This window comes from Vespula pensylvanica, chromosome 1 (genome assembly GCF_014466175.1).
Source record: "Vespula pensylvanica isolate Volc-1 chromosome 1, ASM1446617v1, whole genome shotgun sequence".
NCBI lineage: Eukaryota > Metazoa > Arthropoda > Insecta > Hymenoptera > Vespidae > Vespula > Vespula pensylvanica.
Window position 1 is genome coordinate 9,844,451 of NC_057685.1, and position 18,584 is coordinate 9,863,034.

Here is an 18,584-nt window from a genome sequence, read left to right on the forward strand (position 1 = left end):
TCTCTCTCTCTCTCTCTCTCTCTCTCTCTCTCTCTCTTTTCCTCTCTCTCTGTCTCTCTCTGTTTGTCTCTTATCCGACGATTTGAGATCCTTCTCTTCTATTTCAGAAAGCGTCGAGCGAACTTAACTTCCTCAGTTACCGAAACAATTTACAGCTCTCCGCAATGTCGTCGTCATTCTCATCATCTTCTTCTCATTCTTTCTCTAGATAGGAACGCACTCGCTCGTCTTTTGAACATTCGACTAAAAGCTTTCGACGATCGGCTCGATAAATCGCTGACAATGAGTATTTATCCCGCAGGAAGCTTCGCGAGCTGATGTTCTCTTATCCTTTTCACGAGTTTCGAAGAAAGTACGAAAGGAAGAGAAGAAAAGAGGAAGACCCTCCATCGTCTCCTTCTTCCCTTCATATTCCTACCCGTCAATGTTCCAATAATCTCGGAAGGAATGAAACGTCTACACGAATACTAAAACGGACAAAAATTCCGAATAAAAAGTGGCTAACGCGCGTTCGCGCTTCCTATGACTTTCGACGATAAAATAAAATCGAGAGAATCTATTCAATAGCCATTCGACGAATGGAAATGATCTAACGTGTCTATGTTTCCCTACTGGCAAAGTTCAATCGTCCGGGTAAAATTTCCCACTGAGAAAATCAATTCCTCCCGACAAATTTGGAAGAAGTCCCTTACTACTACGCGATGTCACTAATAATCGTTGGATTTCGATATTATGAGCCATAACAAGACTCCTTGATAAGGAGGTGGCTTCAAGGATATTCCTCGTGCAATGGCATCGCTATCGAAATGCCAGTCGAGTTTTGCGAATGGGCAGGTCCTTATTAATATGCATTAGACAACTCTGGCCGACTTACTCTCTCATTGTCCACACGCTTTGCCGTCCGATCGGCCCCTTTCGCTCTCTTCGCCATTACTATCTCTAATTCTGCCGTTCCTGCATGGCCCGAATACTCTAATACTCGCGCCAATTTTCGACGAGCAAAAGAAGAAAAAAGAAAGCATGTTCGATCGTTTTGCCGATCAAACACAGAAATAGGCTACCGTTATGAGATTATCAGAATACACTTTACCTATTTTTAAGCGAAGGTGAGTGTTTTCTTGTCAACTCGTTCATCGTTCTTATTTATATATAGAGTTTCGAAATAAAGTATGACGTTTTGTGACGCTCGACAGAACGTTTCGTTTGTCCTTTGAAATATCAAGGTTTTAATCGATCGATTGTGATCTATATCAAAAATGAGAAGGACCATTTAGAATTTTGATTGAATAGGGAAGACGAGCTAGGAAAGGGAAAGAGAGAAAAAGAGAGAGAGAGAGAGAGAAAGAGAAAGAGAGAGAAAGGGAGAAAAGGAAGAAGAAAAGAGAGAATGAAAAGGGAACGAGAAAAAGAAAAAAGAGGGAAAATATGCGGCGGTAAAATTGGAGCTCGGGAGAGTATTGTAGAAAAGGAATACTACCTTGTTCGATCTTCAGAAGGTAACAGTTTCATTCCGAACGACGAGCTAACAGTCGAATTCCTTTTGTTGGTCGCGAGAGCGATACGCTACGGCGTAACCACATTCCATCGCTTTGCACCGACGACCATTCAAGTAAAAAAATCCCAATCCTTCGGGCAGTAGTTCCCACTAACGAATTCCTTTTCCTATCTCTCTACCTTTCCCTTCCCTCCATCTTTTCTTCCTCATCTTCTTCTAACTTTTCTTCCCTTTATTATTTGCGCTCTCACTCTTCGCCATTGTCGTTCCTCGTTTATACGCTCGAAATGTACTTCCGCTTTTCTCTACATCCTTTCCATCCTTTCCTCCACATCGTCGTGTTCCAAGAGAAGATGTCCTGCACGTACCATCGACATTCCCCAGTAGTAACTGCCTCCCACCTAATACTCGCTCAGACGTCTCTAACAGTCGGCTTAGTCTATCTTCTTTTCCTTCCTCTTTCCATTCCTCTTATACCGTCGATAAAATTCGATCGTCTAGTTCTTCGATCCTCTCACACTTTCTCTCTTTTTTAGGCAACCTTCGAGCATCAATATACCTCTCCAAACTTCTTCTTTCGTCCAGAAAATTACGTCAGAATGTTCCTTCGTCCGTGCCTCGCGTACATATACATATCTCCATTTTTCTCCATCGTAATAACGCCTCTTTAGGCGAACGCGCGAATATGGCTCTCTCACGGCAAAATCCTCCAGGAAAAAAAAGGACGATGAGGGAGGGAAGTACCTACCGCGCCTTAGGGATATTTATGTATATGAGAAAATGCATGAGGCAGCCGACTATGCGAGACACGTACGTATTTACGTGTGTGTGTGTGTGTGTGTGTGTGTCTATATATATATATATGTATATGTATGTATGTATGTATGTATGTATGTATGTATGTAGAGAAAAAGAGAGAGAAAGAGAGAGAGCGACATATAAGATCGATTCTACAGAATAGCTCGAGCAATTTTCACTTTGCTCCGGTTATACTTGCGTACGTTTGACTTCGTCTCTTTCTATCTCGCTTTCTCATCGAGTACTTCAAAGCGGAAGGAAAAGTCGAAGAAGAAAATCTACCGAGCGAAGGAATCGCCCTGATTTGCCGACCCTACGGGATTGCTCTAAGTTCGCTCTCGCACCTTTTCGAGCTATCGACGGACGTTTTATTCTCTCTTCCTTTCCTTTTCCTTCCTTCTTGGATAGACTTTCATTCTCCTCTTAGATGCCTTTCTCATCGTTTCAAAATTGGACGACCATGTGAATTCCATTGACGACTGCTGCCGCTATTCTCCTATTTCTTTCTTTTTCGTTAAAATAAATTTGTAAAATCTATATATAGAGAACAATATTCTTTTCGCCATACTTACGCCACGATTTAAGGTATTTCGAGAAGATGGAATTATGAAAAAGCCATCTGATTATTTTCTCCAATATAAAGGATTTATTAAATACTAAAGCGTATTCCAACAAACAGAAAAAAAGAAGAAACCAAATATAGAAAAAAAGATACTTTAACAATGAATGTAACGTTTGGTAACCTAATGATAATATATTTCTGACTGTCAGATAATTTCTGAATTTTTTGAGACTAAAGGAAAGTTTTGGATGAAAACGACATATGAGTGAAAAAGAGAAAAAGAAAGAAAGAATAAGAAAATATAGCGAGAAGGAGTGAAGCTAGAAGAAAAGTTATCGAGTAATTTGCATTCTTAGAGAAGGATAAAATGGAGGATGAGGAAAACGTGCGATAGTACTTGCGAACGAGTGATTCCGAGTCTAGTCTAGCGCGTGATAAAAAACGTGAGACATAAATAAAAGGAACTTTCAATAGTTAGTTGGACGAAATTTTTACAATTTTCGGAGAAATGTATTACACGCATGTATCGTTTGAATTTTAAATTTCGAGTTATTCGCGTATTTCTTCGGTTTGTTACTTTTATATAATTATCTCGAATGTTTTTCCTCGTTGTTTTCTTCGAAAAGGCATTTGTACTCTCTTGTTTTTTATATTTCGCATATTTACACTTCAATCGTATATTCTAATGGCATGATCCTTTTTTTCCTCTTTTTTCTCCCTAAAAAGTATATAGCAATTTTCGTAAAAATTGAACGCATCTTTCTCTCTTAAAAAAAAAGTGATACCCAGTGAAAATGAGAACGCTCGAACATTTACGATTTCCATTACAGAACGAAGAACGGCCCGATAGCCTCGAATCGAATTCAGCGGACACGTAAAGGGACGTCCCATGTCGATCGGCGGCATCGACTACAGCGATACACTTTCCACCTTCTTTGCATCCATCGAGGAAGGATTTCTCTGTCGATAGAAAGAAACTTCCTTTGCGAAGGTTTTCACACGTACGTATGTACGTACGAAGGGGGATAAGAAGAGAGAGGAAAGAGGAGAATACACGCGCATACAATCTCCCACTCTAACCAGAGTGTCCTCTACAGTCGTTGGGCTTTTCATTCGGGTAGGAAGTGGTGCGATCTACGTTGACACCCTTAAAGGTGAATTTTTCTTAGAACGAGAAACGACGAAAGAGAAAGAGAGAAAGAGAGTGAGTACGTGGAGGAAGAGAATCTTTCTCTTTTTTCTTTTTCTACCGTGTAGGTGGGACATTGGCAAAAGCGTCCTAACGATGCCAGCTGCGCACCGGAGCAGCTAGGATATACAGAAGAGAAAAGGGTGAGAAAGGAAAGACGAGCACGGTGAGAAAGGAAAAGGAACCGTATTACCAAAGTGGACGTCGTCGACCTGCCGTGTTCCAAGCGTCTCTCCCTAGGGACGTCTCTTCCTCCATTTCTACCTCTTCCTCCTGCTCCTTTTCCTCTTCTTCTTCAACCTCGATTCCTCTCGAATACGGGACTTGTAATAGTGTGCAACATTGAACGCGCCAAAAGTCTGGCATCGTGCCCGGACATACAGCACCCTTCCTTCGTGACGAGCTTGTTAAATTTATCGAAAGCGTCAAATTAGGAGAGAAGCGGACTCGCAGATCTTCTCTTCCTCTCTGCCCTTCACCGACCTCTCCATTCGTTGCATACAATCTCTCGATCGAACAACTGCTTCTTACGACTTTCTATCTCTCTGTCTTTCGTTCTGTCTCTCTCTCTCTCTCTCTCTCTCTCTCTCTCTCTATATATATATATATATATATATATATATATATATATATATATATATCCTTTTCGTTCTTGCCTTACCAGATTGGGTGGCGGAAACGTTTGATTTTGAGGAAATAGGCTATCCTCCCGTGTTCGAGGAGCAGCTATTTGAATAGCGCTTGGAATAGAAAATAATGGCAATCCTTGAATTCCCTCTTTCGAACGAAAATGTGCGATCACGTAATTGGTTCGTTTTCTATCTCTGTCTCTCTTGAATTTATTTATTCATTCGCTCTACTCCATCGTCTATTCTTTTACCGCTTCCAATTTTCATGTCCCGTTTCTTATCGTTCGATTTCCGAAAACGAGCAACATTGCTACGAAAGACTCCGAAAGTTGATTGTGTTCAATTATTACGATTATTGTCCACTGACGTAAGTGTATAAAATAGCTCTTTCTTTATCTCCTTCTTGTTTTCATGGAAGTTGAATGATCTCAAGATTGAACAAATTGTATCCACGAAGAGTGTCACAAAAGACCTCGCGCCTAAACCTATCCAACGATTCCAAACTGCAACGATTATTGCACAGACAGCTGACGCTTACAATCCCTAAAACGTTCGTGCAAAACCATCTTTCTATTTCTCGTGAAAATCGCAATAGTGTTCGTGAAAGATTTCATTGTCGATTCGAAACAGAATACAGACTAAACAAATCGGCAAATGAAAGAGGAAAACGTTGTATCCTCTTCTTTAATTATTTAGATTCTGTGGCTGGAAATGTTTACGATCAAGAGCCCTTTTTAAATACCTATTATATGAAAATGTATTATCGAATTTCTATAACAGCGGAAAATTTTTCCAAGCATCGACCGTGCCCGTAAAAACGTATCTATTGCGCGTTTAATAGAATCCATAAAGTAGGAAAAATTTGGGGCGGACAATGGAAGTTGGCCGGGCCGACGCGGCGCCCGCTGTCCGTGATGATTTATAATAATAATTAGTGCTACCGCTCGTCCATCAATTTCGGTGTCGGTGTGTATTTTTAATGCGGATGGCCCCATTCCAGGTAGCTGCACGGGCTCGTATATCACCGACAGTTTTGTGCAAGCTGTTACGAAGCGGTACTGCGAAATAAAATTTTCCCTCCACGGAATCGTAGTGTCGTAACCCGGACGACGTGAACGCGCTTTTCTTTTTACTCGGTCTGTTGGACACGTCGCATATTTAAACTTCATCCGGCTATAACTCTATCGTCAAAATCAAGCAACGTCGCCACCGAGAGAATCGCGTTAACGATACAGCCCTATGAATTTGACGATCGATGCTTTTCCTTGTTCGTTTCGTTATTATATACAAATCATTTAACGTTTCGATTATTCTAGTTTATTATAAGCGTAATCGATCGATAACCCTCAATTTTTCCACGTGCTTGATTATCCCCACCACTTCCTGATAACTTCACGAAACTTAATTTCTTTCTTTCCAAGTTCATTTCTTATCCACGAGAAACATTAAAATTTCAACCAATTCGAGTACGACTTCGAGGGAAAGAATTTCAAAACGAATGCTACTAATGATTATTACGATCATTAATAAAAGTGTAAGGCACCGTATTGTGAGAAACGAAAAGTTTTTGTAAAGTTCGCTCGAGAACTTCTGGTCCATTACGAAGGAAAATTATTTTACGATGATAATTCTACAAGGTATTTGCGGAAACAATTTGTGACGTTAACGTTGGTAATTTGTGACGGTAATGTTGGTAATCTCATCTATCAGTAGATATTAGGAATAAGTAACATATACACAAGAATATCACCAGTTTAGACAAGTGTGGACATCTTTGCACAGACGATGTGAACGCGTTTTCGAATATTAGAAATCGCTTAGACTATGATATTACGGAAACATGGAATATACAAACGGATTTCAAAAGCTACTAACAACGAAGTTTGCGTCGATACAAATGGAAATATCACTGTTATTTTCTAAATTTTTCCCTTTATAAAATAAATAACATAAATAAATTCAGAAAATATTAAAAATACTGCTATATTTTACTGTACGTCTCTGTTCTCGTCGTAATGTATTAAAAATAATGATTATATTCCGCACCATCTCCTTACATCACACGGTAGTACTCCCCTTTATGCCAGTTTTGCTACGAGATTTATAGTTACCTAATTTTTTTACCGGCGCTCTGCGATTCATAACCCGCTGCGTCCAGTCCGAATTCCTTATTCCTTTCCTTTGTGCCAGAAACTCTACATCGTTACCATTTTACTCTGTTATAGAAGAGAATAATCGTGGGACACAGACATAAACGTTCTAATAACGATGATGAATACAAAGTTTTGAAGAAGTTTTAAAGCGTTTGATAAAGGAAATGCTGAAACGAAAAGAGAAGATTCGACGTTTGAAGAAAAAACGTAACCATAACTACTTTTTCCTTCATACATAATTATCACAATGTTACACTTTATGAGAGAATGCGTAATGACGCACAGAACATGTTTCTAAATTTAATACAAGATTTGTGATGCAGCTTACAGAACAAATTCCTGAATTTACAGCAGACAAGATCTGTGATGTAACTTACAGAACAAGTTTCTGAATCCAATGCAGACAAGATCTGCGATGTAGCTTACAGAACAAGTTTCTGAATTCAATGCAGACAGGATCTGTTATGTAGCTTACAGAACAAGTTTCTGAATTCAATGTAGACAAGATCTGCGATGTTTGTAGCTTACAGAACAAATTTCGAATGTAATCACAGACAAAATCTGTGCAGTAAGTTCATCAATTATTGAAAATACAAAAAAGTCAAATACCAAAAAAAAAAAGAAGAAAAATTCGGTTAATTCACATCAAATTCGGTCAATTTTATCACAATATTTTCATAACGAGGATACAGCTGCTGCTAATTTTATCTTCCATTAAAATAAATCCGGTTATCTGTGTGGCTTCAGTAGTAAAGAAATCTATTTTAAAGATGAAAAAGCTACGTAAAGATGGAAATACATTGTTTGTCTCTTAGAAAAAATTATATAAGGTGGTATCAATACATGTTTCGAAATTTATGAATTAAAATACTTTGCTGCAAGGCGGGATAAATACAACAGTCTTTTCGATCTACAATATGCCAATAAAACATTAGTAAAAAAGAAAAAGGAGCGGAGTGAATATAAATGTGATAAGAAGAGCTGCAGGTTGATCTTTGGCATCATAAACGTTCGCTCGATTCTATGATCGGAAAATCAGGCATAATTGCAATAATATCGCTAAAGCTATATTAAATCTAGCTTAGTTATCTAAACCTCTGAAGATTATTAACATTTCAAAATGTTTTCTGAAATATATATATTCTAAAATCAATTAGAATACACTTTAAGTTCATTATATTATTTCTGGCATATCTATTATAAATATCTACTATGTAATCCGAAGAGAAGATGCCCAATATTATTAAATAATTAAACAAACTTACTTAAGTGCAAATCTAAAATCATATTCCTAACATAATACTCCTAAATCTTTTATTATCGTTTAATAGCTTCAATACGGTAGCACTTAAACAATAAGTGATTCAAAACGGAAGCAACGAACTATAGATCGCAGAGCACTGGTGAAAAAATTTTCTAACTATAAATCTTGTGAAAACACCGGCATAAAGGGTTGATATTATCACGCAATGTTCGAAAAAAGAAGCTTCTTACAATTATAATAGAATTTCATTTAGATAAGTTCGTTTAATCATTTAATTTTGTCAGAAAAATCTTAATTATTTACATTTATTATAAATTCTACACATAACGAATCACGTTCGGTAGTTCTCGTAACGATCATAAAATACTCTCATATCGTTTTCGATCTTGCCCGATGATCCTAATGGAATTCACGAGAGCAGCACGACGTGTCGATAAACGAGCAAGCGCCATAACGATGGAATTGCCTAATAAGCGCTATTCATGACAAATTGCTTGGCTCTCGATGCAAATGGTATTTTGGGAGATCGTAGCCCATGGACAGAGTGTAGAACGGAAGGAGGAAGCGAGGAGCATGCTCTGGATTGGCTAGAGTCTGAGTTACGGATTGTTGTGTTACAAACGCGAAGTAACATACATCACACCGATCCTGACCGGTCGTCGGAATCGTTACTGGAAACTGGAATGACGATAATTGATTTCTCTTTCTCCATCCGGTGCCTCTCCTTCTGGCTTTCCTATAAACCTCAGTCGCATACGTGGGAGAAGGTTCAGAAAATAAATTTGTTGATTTCGTTCTCTCTCATATTTCTTGTTCATTTATAAGCATCATAGATTAGGCTAAGAAACCGTTCTTGAAGAAAATAAGAAATTAATACGTCTTTCAATCTGTAAACGATGAGGAGTTTAATATTTAATCGAATATCTTCTGAATATCAAGATTTGCTAACCGAGTTGATTCCTTGGGGAAATACAGTTTCGTAGACATTGGCTTCATCGTGTCTGAAAACGATACACTTCGTTACACGGGCAATTGCATCGCCGATTTTTCCCAGCTGTACCGACTCGAAACCCTCCGCAAATTGTTTCGCTATCTGTGATCGCATGGCTACATCGGTAAAATGCTTCGATGATCAAAGATCAAAATCGGCACAAAGGGATAAAGACAATTCTATTGGTGCATTATTTTTTTTTTTTTTGAATGAATATTTCTCCAAATACCATAAAATTGTTCGTAGTAGGATTTGCTCGAAAAATAATTTCAATAGTGATATCAAAATATCAGATAACAAAACAAACGAATTTATTTTTAGTACGTACAATGTTATGATAAAGTTCTCGAATGCGACTCTTGGTAATTGTCAATTTCATGAATTGTTCAGATGGACTAGGCGAATGAAATTTGACTAACCATATGACTTGAATAGGATTCAATGTCCGAATATAACTAAATATCCGAATGAGATTGTCTCAATTTAGGAAAGAGACTGGCGTATATGCGACCGAATGTGACTTGAGACTGAGTAAATTTGTGACTGTATGTGACTGAATGTGACTTGGGACAGAGTTAGACTGCGACTGTATACAACTGAATGTTATTTGAGATTGAGTTAAGGTTAACTATTCGGACTAACGAATCGGTCAATGAAAACAAATATCGTCAGCCGGTCGCCATGGTAGTCCAATTTCACGGGTTATAACGCGTTTATAGTGTTCGTGTACATAGTCTCCCTGTTCTCTTTTTCCACTTACACCTTCTCTTCGATTTTTCTGGAAGAGTCAATATCTTAAAAGCACCCTTCTGTTCCTACCGACCAACCTGAAAGCACCATCCGAAACAACCACTATCAGATTCGAAACCCTCGACGCAAGATAATCGTTCTCTTACATCTGCTCGTCCATCTATTTCTCGTAACATCCGTATTCTTCTTTACTGTTCATCATTTCTTTTCTTCTTCTATTTCCTTGGCTGATGTTCAATTTTACAGAGAAAGTGCGAATCGATGATTTTTACTAGAAACTCTGGCTTATTCGTTGAGGAGAAGCGAAGAGAGAGAAAGGGTTGATTTGACCCTTCTAGGACGCATATCACACTATGTTTCTACTAGTATCACCTACTACGAACGATAGATACGTCATGACTACTTTTACTTTTCATCCAGTATTCCGAATAAAATTAGTACTTCCATAGAAAATACTGGTATGCTTAAAATGTATACCAGAAAAAATGATGCCATCTATCTACTAGTCCCTTTTTGACGTCGATTATAATTGTACTTTTTTCTGGAATAATAATTACATTATAATTCTGATATATGCGGATACACTTGTTCTGTTTACTATTTCAATTTTTGTATCCAACTTATTTTTATATTACACTCATGGAGATTATTGCTTAAAAGCTCTGAATCGCAACATCGAAAGTTCATTAGTCGTTTGGTAAATAATTAATTTTTTTTTCATTACTCTAAGAGAAAGAGAAAAAATGTCTAACGACATCTCTTCGAATAGACAAAATTACGATATACTTCGAGGTAAAATTACTATGGGATTAGAGTAATGGTTTTGTTGAGTAAACGAGCATGAGTTTAAAAGCTCTCCAAATTCCATGGATGCGATTAAAGACGATATTCTAAACTTGCCGTTACTCGGCAAATGCAGTAATCGACTCTTTTGCAAAAGAAATTACGAACTTTGCCCGTGGCAAACTTAAACGTACTTAACCGATGCTTGAACATTTCTCAGATGCATAAATTATAAGTAGCTTGATAACTTCACTCCGTTGGTTCGAAAAACGTAAATGATTTTATTAACGTGATCTTCCTAGACTATTGATCTGTCATGGAAATAGTTAACAATACGTTATTTTTTTAAGAAAAAGAAGAATAACAAATATGATTTACGACTTTCCCGAGATCAATGATATCGACAACGGGCGTGTAATTTTACTATAATACAAAATGGAAGTAAAATCTTGTGAAGCGATACTCTACAATTGCGAAATTTCTACGGACAATGGTACATTCAAAAATATACAATCAAATTAATAAATAATTACATTTGGAATTTGACGGGTATTCATGCTCAGAGTTTCATTATCAGACGAGAGAACCTCGATTCGCTTTCTCGCACGAAAGGGGAATTCCCATTAATTGTAACCGGTTGATTCGCAATCGACCGACTTACCGCATAAAAGCGATTTCCGTGGCTGCGGGCTGCCCGACGAAGCACTTACCTGAAACAAAGGGAACGACGAATTAATAACAACGAGCTGATTAATGCTACCAATAAATAATTAAACCTATTAAACGTTAAATTCCCTATCTTTCCGCTTTTCATCTTAAGCGAAGTAGTAAGATAGGAAAGGGAAACAAGAAGAAATCTGAAACTATATTTTCTTGACCTCTCAACCGGACTGTTATTAACATGGATTGTCGCTCAAGAAGCGCTACCGTGGTATCTTGGAATTCAAAGTGCGGTATACTCCGATAGCAAATGCATGATAAATGACACTATTATTTTATAAATTGATGTTATAGGCAATCTCTTCGTATTAGCATACCTGAATGTTAATTGGAAAGTAAGTGATCCTACTATCTTCGATTATAAAATGCACGCCATACTCAAGTAGGAGGTCAATTATATACGAAACGAGCAGAGGCGCATCGTTTATCAACATCAACTTCTATATATCCTGCACTATGCAGCTGCGAGGAATTTTTTGCAGTCTATCTGCACTGGCAAATTGCGCAACTCAAACGCGGAAAAGGAAAGCAGCAAAGATAGATAGATAGATAAATAGAGAGAGAGAGAGAGAGAGAGAGAGAGAGAGAGAGAGAGAGAGAGAGAGAGAGAGAGAGAGAGAGAGAAAGGAATACGAGAGAACGCGTTTCACTGAATAAGCACGAATTTTTTCCTAACTTTCATATCATCGGTGAACTCGTGAAAAGATACTAATTAGCTCCGACGATGTATCGCGAAAATGAAAAGGCAATGCAGAGTAGCGTTGTCTTCTTTGAATAACCGACTAGATGATATTTAATTGATAATAATTCGTTGCGGAATCACTTAATCTGTATTGGCTATGAAAAGAATGACGGTTTGAAAGAAATTTCATAATCTATTAAAAGAAAAAAAAAAGTCGATGTAAGAATTTAAAAGCTTAAGAGGAGAGTGTTCAATATGTAAACATACTTTTTTAAGGTTTGTAAAAGTATGAATTTTTATATGGGAATTTAATATGAATTAATCTCGATTGACCTTGATGATAAAATGCAAAAAATGAATATTTTAATTTACTAATAGAGATAAGCTTCGAGGCAGATAAGATAGGATTACACAAGAAAATTCTGGATTTGGTAACAATTAACAATTTATATATTTTATCAAATTCAACGACTGTAATATGTATTTTATCATATGAAATCTCGTCAGGTTTTCAAATATGATTATAATTCTTATGAAACAATATCCTTAATACCGACAATTCAACTACTAAAAAATACGGATTGTTTCAAGGCTTTTATGTCCACGTTCGCATTGCCATTAAAAAATAAGATTGACCAACTGCTAGGCAGACGTCATAATGCAGGTAATTACCGTGCTATTTTTGAAATCATGTGCTAAATCAATAAAATCGCACGGATACGAGATTCATTAGGTAAGATAAACGTGGCCTTCGTCATAACATCTTCTCATTCAGCCGAAAGCTCGGGTCAGATGCATTGAAGAGACACGCATAACGACTCTGTCAGTTCGTGACGTGCAAGTGTTCAGAGGAAAGCGCTGTTATTAAGCGAGCTCGGACTTCACTCCCGTGTTAGGTCATATTAGCTAGCATTTTCAATGCTAAATCTTGTCACCATGTTAGAATTGCGGATGACTTTCCCAACTTATAATGATAACCTTAAGAAGAAACGTTAAAGTATCTTTCAGTTAGCTAGACAACTCTTCTCTACTGAATACCTGATATCGTAAGACAAGATACTATTAGATTTTTATATCACTCCGTTTTTACAATGCAAGATACAAAGTTGCAACTCTGATACGACAATTACGAAGAAAATACAATAATACATTTGATTTAAAATGATGGATGTTTCGTCCATTGATGACTATTTTGGCGATGGTCCCGAAACACGTTTAATTGATACAAGTTCGCAGTCGATCGGTGCTACGAACCAGTTTGGATTCGCAAATACTCTGTTTCGAACACCCGTACAACGAAAATGCAATAGACAGTTTGATTATTGCACCAAGTTAGCCTTGACTTCTCCTTGTATGTCATTTTTCATCGCCAGATTCCCCTAGAGAGATACATCTCGATCGTCATCCAGCAAAGCAGTAATTCACAAGCAGTTCGCATCGACTTTCTAACCTTAGATCGATCGATGTATGGGAAACGTGCGATGTATGGGAAAATGTGAGTGTCGCGCACATGATTTTATTGATGGACTTGCAATATGAGGATATGATCGTATATCTCCTATCAGGGACGATATTTGTTGTTCCGGTTGAACGCACCTATCTAACAGAAAAATGGTTACAAATGATAATCCGGAAGGATCTCACCAATATCCTTGAGAGAATTAGGCTATCCTCGACAAAGCTTGTTTTGATGACTGTGAATTTAGCTCCGATGTTGCCGCGGGGCGAAAGAGCAAAAAAGAGGTTCCCGTTAGAACTCGCGAAAAACTCGAAGCAATTTTATCTAAGAAACGAGGCGGACGATAAATCATTCGAAGGTACCACCTACTGTATCTACCCTTCTCGAGCAGCATCGTTTGCTGATACGAAGTAACGAGCGTCTTTCGTTGCTTGCGCAAAGCGTTGCGAAAAAAGGCGAGGACAATTTTTCACCGTTAGCAACACCTGCGCTAAATGAATACGAATTGATTCGAAGGTAAGTTCACTCGCTCGCTCACTTCGAATCGACCTACCGTGTTTTCATCGGACACTAAACGCACGCAACCTTTCTTTTTCTCTTACTTTTGCTCTTTCCTTTCTTCTCTCTTACCGTTTGTATCGTAATTTCTTCATAAAAGAATAAATCGTCACGTCAACAAATCCAAAAATCGATTTATCGTAAATGTCTTCCTCGCAGAAGGCAAATGTTTTAGTTTTGGAAGAAGGCCGATTGCGGCCATTCGATTTCCATCATTCTCTCTCTCTCTCTCTCTCTCTCTCTCTCTCTCTCTCTCTCTCTCTCTTTCGCTTTTTCGCTCCCTCTTATTACGTTAAAACAGAATAAAGGTATATATCGCAATAACGCATCTTTGTTCATTCTTTGAGAAAATGAACGAAGGGATACTCGCATGCTGCCGCTGATACTAACACGCGTGTAGACTAGGAGATATCTCGCAACGATACCTCGTAAATCATCATCACGATGACGTACACATAAATGCCTCCTAATGTCCAAGTCTCGCGCGTGTAACGATTTCAAACCTAATGGCCGGTAGATTGCTAGACCGCGCCAAGAATATACACGTACGCTTACGGATATCGAGGGGTTTTCATCCCTCGAGTGCGAAGGATATACCGAGAAACGAATGGATCCATCAATCTGAGTTGCAGCACTGCGAATTCCCTTGTCGTCCACGGATAAAGATGACTGATGGGGATTGGTCAGAGACGCTAATGACATCAACTCGTCGCTTCCAAACAGGAAAAACATCCTTACGAATGTACAAATGGTAATGGATACCAAAATTCAGCGAATTCTCGGAAGGAGGAATATACTTTTTTTCGATTTGGCCGGTCGACCATACAGGAATTCAGTATTTCTGGAACTCGAAGGTGTGGCAGGACTACGGTGAAAAGTATTCTCCCTGACTTGCGGAAATTGAGCGTAAAATAGATCGTCCTCAAGTAACCGAGGATACGATCGAAGAATGTAGGATTCGTGAGAAACTCGCCGCGAGTCTCGGAGTGGTGAAACTAATTCCGGAGTAGGTAACGCGCTCGCCGTGACGATCTTTCGTACTTCTTCAAAGTTTGAATTGCGATCGCATTAGAGGGATCGCAGGAGTTTCGGTTTGTTGGAAAGGTTCTTAAACGGTGATAATAGTCTTCTGATGTCATCTTCGTCATAATAAGAGGAAGAACGACGAGAGATTGTTCTTAAAATATGTGTATGTCAAATACTAGATTGAAACGAGACGATCCTACAATAGCAGTGATTTTGTAATGGTAACGTTAAAAGCGGCATGGTAAGATAATAGCCGAGGAGTTGTAACGTTGATGAGGGTCGGTTCGTAGAAAAAAAAAAAGAGAGTAGATATGCCGAAAGTCAGGGATTCGCCAAAGAAGTCTATTAGGATGAAATTTCGACGGAGGAGGAAGGCGCGTTCAAAGGACCCTTTCGGAGTAAGACAAACTTTTCGCAATGCCGCGACACGATCAAAGTCGGACGAAGTCAGGCAAAACAGCCATTGTTTCCTGATAACGCGTGGAAAGAGCGGTAGAACTCGTTTCTTCGTACTTCTCTCTCAGGAAGGAAAATGAAAGAGACGAAGGGATCCGTAGGACCACGAACTTCTTGTGTTCTACGGGAAGGAGAGAATCCAAAGGAGAAGGCTGTGCTGCCTACTTTGCACATTCATGAAGCGGTATCAAAGGCCGTCAAGATCACTGCGTCTATAGGGTCGAACCGAAGGGAATTGAACCAGAGCGTGTCCCGTGTGTTTGCGGTAACCCTAAAACGATCGATCACCGCCAACCTCACGAGCTGGTGACCTAGGGATCGATGTCGTTCGCGACGACTACCGTTTCCCTTCACCACTCGCCCTAACTATTCTCCTTTTGACATAGCTGATACCTACCAATACACTTGTATCATCACCGATACTCGTCCCCAAGTCACGCAGCCCGCCGCGCTTTCGAAGCCTTTTGATTAATAGCGCTTCAATAATCGTGTTTGTCTTTGTTATTTCACTATTTCATCGAGCCAATATATTGGTCCTTCTTCCTCGTGCAAAACGTGTCTCTTGCGAGTCCCTCCTTCTTCCGTTCGAGTCATATCGTAACTTGACATTCTTTTAACGTATATGCAAGAATCGCTCCAAAACTTCTTATTAATGAATTTACAGGCATTTAAAGTTAGTTCAAGATTTCAAGATAAAAAACAATGACTACCGATTTTGTATCGATCATATTACAAATTGGAGGAGTGCGAAAGCGGATCTCCGATTAAATAGTTAACCAGAATAATCGTACTATATTTATTGGAAAAGATTCATTCGACATCAAAATAATTTCTTATCGAAGGACTTCTATCGTCGTTCCAAAGAGAAGTTCCACGGTACCTTAATACTTTTTACTTAGCTTTACGCTTCTACGATATTTACTACGGTAGACGTTCTCGATACTTGCCAGAAACCGTCCAACAAATTCGTATATATCAAAAAAACGACGAAAAAGGAAAAAGAAATGGTCCACATCAGACGGTCTTCGTAAGTTGGAAAGTTTGCATCTTAGCCACGACTTATACGCAGCCCCGTTCCTTTCGTTTTTCTTAACCTTCAGGAAAAATCGTGAGAAACAAGGTTCGGTGTGCGATGAAGAGAATGGAGAGGGCAGAAAGTAGCAGGCAAGGAGAGAAATGGTGAGACGGTGATGGCAGAAAAGAGGAGGGTGACGCGAAACATTTCTTCGATTTCTTAAGGGAGTAATGGAAGCCGATAAAAGGAAAGAAGAAGGTGTGGAGGAAACAAGTTTTAAAGAGATTCGAAAAGAGCTAGAGCGCTTCGACTCGAAAATGGCAGAGTTAATGCCACATCAGTCGAGCAACTTCCATTATTTACGGTTGACAAGGTCGTATATGTAAGAACAGCGAAACAGACAATTGACATTTTTGTATTTTGTGTAGCCCCTGACCTTCTTATCGTTTCGATTCTACAAAGATGACGATATGTTAAATACACCGACGTTGTGGAAAATATTTACCCGACTCGCCACGTGAACGTTGAATGAAAAACGATAGCTAAGGCACGAGAAAGGATCGCAAGTGCCGGCTTTTCCTTCCTTTCTTCGCCTTTCTCCGTTTCTTTTTTCCTGTGTGAGTGTTAACGCAAAAAATTTCCTGTCGTTGTTGGTTGAAAGAGGAGGAGAGAGGAGGGGGAGAGGGAGAGGGAGAGGGAGAGAGAGAGAGAGAGAGAGAGAGAGAGAGAAGACAGTGAGAAGGAGAAAGAGGGAAAAAAGCTCGTCGAAATTGCAATCACGCTTAGAAGACCGATACCTTTTCCGGCAAAAAACAAAGGCATTTCGGACTTGAGATTGAAAGAAGGAGAGGGAAGGAGAAAGAGAGTGTCTCGTCGGACGTGCGTTGCTTTTCGGAATGAAAGGTGATGACAGAAGAAGATGTCGCTGGTAGAGGCTCTGCGTTGAGCGGACGGTTTACTGACGCGGCTGGAGAACGAATGTACAAATAAATAGACATAAAAATTCGGACAAAGCAAACTGGAGATACCGCGAATGCCACGAATTCTTCCGTTCTTTTCTGACGATCATCCTTGCTCTCCTTCTCACTCACTCTTTCTCTATCTTTCATAGTTCAGCTTGAATCACAGACACGTCAAAGACGAAACGAAAATTTTCGTCGAGACAACGACGACGACGCCAACGAATCATCTCGTCTTCATTTCTCTTTTAAGCTCTCTCTGAAAGACGCTCAAACGAATGGCATATACTAATGATAACGGATATAATTGCGCGAAATACGACAGCGCGTATTTTCTTTCCGTTTTATAATGGTGATACGCGACTTCGTCTAAATATATCTCGCGACGTTTCAGCTTAGTCTTCCATTACGAAATTCTCATGGACGTTTTTATTTTTTATTGAATTTATCCATGAATTATTTTTCTGCTATTATTGTATCTAATAAAATGCAATTAATAATGTACCAAAATGTGATATAATTACAAAAGCGTAAAAATAATAATACGAAAAATAATGTTGAGAAAGTAACTATGGATAGTCAATGAAATAGTATAGTTATTGTACTTAAGTACGACGTTTTGACGGAATTTTAATAAAACAATTTTTATAATCTGTTAAAAAAATCTAAGAAAGGAAAAAGAGAAACGGATAAAAATGAATCGCAAGAACATAGACGATCCAACGAGAAAAGGGCGTCGACTATGGTATAAAGTCCCTTGTAATTTCCCGACAAAGGATCGTGAGAGCTAATCCGCGCGGAGAACACGGATGAATGGTCGGTTTTTACTTTCCAGGAACGTAATCTCGTCCTCTCTGACGCGCGTCCCATTCTTCGGCCGGCACATATGATTTAACGTGTCGTATTACGTTCCCTCGTTCTCACTCTTGCTCTCTTTCTCATATATACTCCTCGAACCTTATTTTCTGCTTTTATGCGAGTCATTCCGCTCGAATTGTCCCACGTAAAATTTTCAATTTGTCTAATTTTAACGAAGAAAGCACCTTCTAAAATTCATTAACTTGGAGGAGAAAGAAAGCCATCGGGTAGTAACTT

At 38.8% G+C, this 18,584-nt stretch overlaps 1 protein-coding gene and 1 long non-coding RNA gene across 8 annotated transcripts in view; both read right to left on the reverse strand.

Annotated features, from left to right (window-relative positions):
* LOC122632890 (RNA-binding protein Musashi homolog Rbp6) overlaps nt 1–18,584 on the reverse strand; it is a 583,922-nt gene that overhangs the window by 302,445 nt on the left and 262,893 nt on the right. The window lies entirely within an intron of this gene.
* Nucleotides 9,363–18,584, reverse strand: part of LOC122632939 — a 28,545-nt gene continuing 19,323 nt past the window's right edge. Inside the window, exon 2 of the long non-coding RNA XR_006327975.1 lies at nt 9,363–11,324. This is a non-coding gene — a long non-coding RNA (uncharacterized LOC122632939). The remainder of the gene's footprint in view (nt 11,325–18,584) is intronic.